Source organism: Aphidius gifuensis, linkage group LG2 (assembly GCF_014905175.1).
Source record: "Aphidius gifuensis isolate YNYX2018 linkage group LG2, ASM1490517v1, whole genome shotgun sequence".
Taxonomy (NCBI): Eukaryota; Metazoa; Arthropoda; class Insecta; order Hymenoptera; family Braconidae; genus Aphidius; species Aphidius gifuensis.
The window spans coordinates 21,524,738-21,529,657 of NC_057789.1; the positions used below are offsets into that span (position 1 = coordinate 21,524,738).

Consider the following 4,920-nt stretch of genomic DNA (forward strand, 5'->3'; position numbering starts at 1 on the left):
CGACTACATTTTGTTCGTTCAGTTGGTATGGTATAAAACTTTACAAGGGTGATGCCATATTGGCTGCACTGCAGAATTTTATTTTATTAATAAAATTTTATTATTTTTCATAACCTCCAGAATACGTCGTTGAACTGTCACGTTAAACGTCAAAAAAAAATATATATATATTTACCTATAGGTAAAAACAATATATATTTACTAAATAAATTAATATAATAATAATAATAATAACTTATTAATAAATACATCATGTAGTAATGATAATTTATTGGGTGGTCTTGATCTTGGTATAACAAGTCTTGGTGGTAATGTTGAGCAAAAAGAAAAAGACTTGTTACTGAATTTCGTAATCGTTCAGTAAATCCGCAAGATTGGGAAGTATTTTAAAAGTATGTTGTGTTATGTTATGTTATTTATTGCTATTATTATTTGTATTATTTTAATTTAATTATTTATATTATTTATATTATATATTTGTGTATTTAGAAAAGGAGAAATAACAAGTAAACATGAATTTTTAAATGATATTACAAGTTGGGCATCTTGGGCAATAAATACAATGGTTAAAACACAATAACATCACCAGAAACAAATTACATTCATTTTAAAACACTTCAAGAAATTGCTGATTTAATATATTAAATTTATCTGTTAATGATAAAGATTTAATTCTTTCAGTTGCACAAATAACTAAAAAATGTTGTGATAAATATAAATATATATAATAATAAAAATATAACTGAAGAAAATATTAGAATGGCATTATTGTAGTTGTCAAATGTCATCAAGGTATAACAACAACAACAACAACATCAACTACAACAACTTGCTGGTTTAGAGAATACTTTGGACTTAATCAAGAATTACATAAAAAGCTTAATTGTATTCAAGATGGTTTACCAGTTAATATGACTACAGATAAAAATCTTTTTGCAATTACTGGATCATAAATTAATTTTGTAAATATCATTAATCATTTGGATTAATTTATTAATCTTTACATTGGTATTGGTGAAATATATTACGGAGGCTAGGAGACGAAAAGCTCAGCCGCAGTATTGGATTTATCCCCCAAAAAAAAAAAACGTTCATAACTTCTAAACTAATTGTCGTAAAGACTTCGGATTTGGCTCAAAAAAAGCGGCTCTGGAAATTCTATCGCCCCTAATAAAAAAAAACATTATCTATTCGGCCATTTTTTTTTTTTCCCGAAAAACGAAAAAAAAAAAATTGTGTTTTTTTTTTTTTTTTTTGCACGAAAAATACTATTCGTACGATAAAAATTCATTTGAAAAAGTTATAGAATTTTGAAAAACGATTATTTTAAGCCTAATATAAAACCTCTGCGATTACTCTATTTTGAGTAATATTTTACTCTAGCTTGTGCCGTTTTCATTTTTTAGGCAAACGATAACTCATGATCAAATGGTGTTAGAGACTTCATATTAGGCTTAAAACATGCGTATTCGAAAATTCTATCGCCTTTCTGAAAAAATTTTGATCTATGAATCATATTTTTCACAAAAATTAAAAAAAAACCGTTTTTTTTTTTTTTTAAATTTAGTTTTAAAAAAAAAAAAAAAAAGTGAGTGAACAGATAATGCTCTTTCTCATGAAGGGCGATGGAGTTTCAGAAGACGCGTTGTGTGAGCCTAATACAAAGTCTCTACTACAATTTTATCAAAAGTTATTGCATTCCTAGTTTTCGAGTAATTTCTGAAAAACGCTCTGACTTTCGACAAAATCGTCCTACATACTTTGTATAAGACTCAAAAAGCATGAGTGGTAAAATCCTACAACTTTTAGTCGAAACTTTTTTCAAAAAAAATTATAGTTTTCATAAAATAGTAAAAAATAGAATTTTTGAAATATTTTTGTCTTTTTTGTTTCAAAAATAGAAAAAAATTGACTATTGGAATCAGGATGAACTCCTCAAGGGGCGATAGAGTTTTAAAAACCACGTTTTTTTTAGCTTAATATGAAGTAATTCCGTTGATTCTAACAGAAGTTATAGCTTGCCTTAACTTGAACAAAAAAAAAAAAAAAAAAATCGATTTTCAGAAAAATAAAAAAAAATGTACTATTATTGTATTGATACTTTTAAAAACTATTTAAGAGATAAAATTTAACACGGCCCTAGTCGGAGTATTGAAAATTTTTAATTTTCAACGGTAACGCGGGTCACACGCCCCAACAAACATTACCAGATCTTTTTTTTTAATTAAATTTTGTTTAATGCAGATATTTCAATTACAAGTATTGCCACCGTCAAACAATATTACATTACTATCTGGACAAGTGACACAAGTACTAAAAGTATAACAAATTTATCATATTTAATCTATCTACATGAGTCCACAAACAACAAATGATTAAGAAAAAGATTTAATTATACAAAATAGAATACGTCAATTAAAATGGGTAACATGTCATAAGCTGAGAAAAAAAAAAGGTGACAGAAGAGTATTTACATTACCAGAAATAACTCTCTCTGAAATAACATAAACAAGTATTAGTGATCTTTTAGTAACACATCCATATTTTATTTCAACTATCCAACAAATTTAGCTAATTTTTTGGTATCATTTTTGGACAATAAACGTCCATCAGTTCGTGAAAAAGTATTTAATTGTGTAAAAAATATATTTAAAGATAATAAACGTGGTAAATTATCACTTGTTATTATTCGTAAATTGAACCAATATATTAAATTACGTGGTCACTTGGTTTATACTGAACTTGTTAAAGTATTATTGTCATTGAGAATAAAAGATATTGATCTTGATAAAAAACGTGATGATGAAATGACACAAAAAAAATTAATGAGCCATCAACAACGTATACTTTCATTGAGTAAACGTGAAAAAATTAAAAATTAGAAGCTGTTGAAAAAGAGCTTGAAAAGTTGAAGAACAAAAAATATTAACTGAAATAACAAGTATTGTATTTACAATATATTTTAGAATGTTAAAACAAGCACCAAATAGTCAAGTTTTACCTATAATGTTTAGAGGGTCTAGCTAAATTTGCACATTGTATTAATCTTAAATTTTATCAAGATTTAGCTAATATCATAAATACACTGATGGAAGAAAAAATTTAGGTTTACGTGAACAATTACATTGTATACAAACTGTATTCACAATATCGTCTGGACAAGGACCAGCATTAAATATTGTTTCATACAGATTTTATGTACATTTGTATAAAAATTCATTATTATCAATTAATGCTGGGAAAAATCAACAAGATTGTCATATGATCATTGAAATATTAATTCAAGTGTTGATTAATCGTAGAAAAAAATAACACAAAATCGTTTAATAGCATTTATCAAGAGAATCGCACTAATGTCATTGCAATTACAACATCATGGATCATTGAGGCTACTTGGTATTATTAAAATAATAATGCTAACAAAATCAATTGAGGGACTTTTTGATACTGATGCTAATTCTGCTGATGGTTTTTATCAACCAGAACTTGATGAACCAGAATGTTGTGATGCATATTGTACATCATTATGGAAAGTTATTGCATTACAAAGACATTATCATTCTGTTGTACAAAAAATACCACGTAATATTGCAGCTGGTATACCAATAACTGGTGTTGCTAGTTTACCACTAGAACATTCTAAATTAAAACCCAAAGATTTGTATGGACAATTTGATCTAACTGGGTATTTAATCCATCAATTGAATCTACATGAGTCCACAGACAACAGATGATCAATTATTAATTGTTGTAATAATATATTTAAATTATTACAATTATCAGTTCGTGGACCAGCATCAGCTGATGAATTTTTACCAGCTTTAATATTCATTGTGCTAAAAGTCAATTATTGAAATGACAAATGGTAATCAAGATAATAACATTAAAGATGATAAACAACAACAAATTGAATCACAACAACAATTACCAAATACGAAAGAAATGTATTTGTGTTGATGAGAATATGTGTGATGATGCGAGTTAACTACTACCGTGCCTTATTATACATCAAATATTTTGTCCCCTTCCGTCTCTAATCTTTAAGAAATTTAATTAAAATATGATAGAGTTGAATGAGGATGCTGAGGTTTAGTTATGATCCCATAGATCGATGTCGCTTTTTAAAAAAAAAAAAAATCAGATTTTTTCGTTGCGGTAATATATATTTAAAGCATAATTGATATTTACGGTCTTTGCGTTTTTATCAGTTTTTATCAAATCGACCAGATTTCTTTCTTTCAGTTGGTATAAAACTTTACATTTTTTTTTCTTCTCTCTCCTAGACGTCTCTTTTTTTTAGTTTTCATATTCTGGCTGCACTGCCAATATTAATTCAAAGTGAACATTTAGCTTTCTGAAATTTTCTTTTTCAAAATGACTTTTGCTATTTATATTTATACTTCTTTAATAATTCATTTTCATATGTGCATCTATTTTTTTATGTTTTTTTTTCTTTTAAATAATGCTAAAATGGCTACGTGCAATAGAACTCATATTTTCTTGATTTTTTTTTTAACCTCATAAAATATACTAATTAAAATTTCAAAAATTTATATATTTGAATAAATAAATAATTCTTATAAATATTAATTAAACAAAAAATGAATTGTATGAAAATAAACTTTAAATTATTTATTCATTCATTCATTACGTTTTTTATAAAAACCGGAGCTTTTACACAAAATAATCGGTTTTTGTTTATTGTCAAAAAAAGAAATTTATATTAAATTACAACATTTGTACCTGGTAGTAATACTGAATTTTAATAATCAATTTTTAACAGATATGTACAGTATGAAGTTGATGGAATATACATATGGAATTACCATATGGTACAATGTCTGATGATGAAATGCAACAGTTGGGTACCCCTGGTGGAAATATTTCTTCGAATTTTCTACGAATCTCTACGATTTTTTA

The 4,920-nt window shown here is 26.3% G+C and overlaps 1 pseudogene; it reads left to right on the forward strand.

The window, feature by feature from the left end:
- Positions 1-1,981: 1,981 nt before the first annotated feature.
- Positions 1,982-3,734, forward strand: LOC122850521 (annotated as a pseudogene).
- Positions 3,735-4,920: the final 1,186 nt, after the last annotated feature.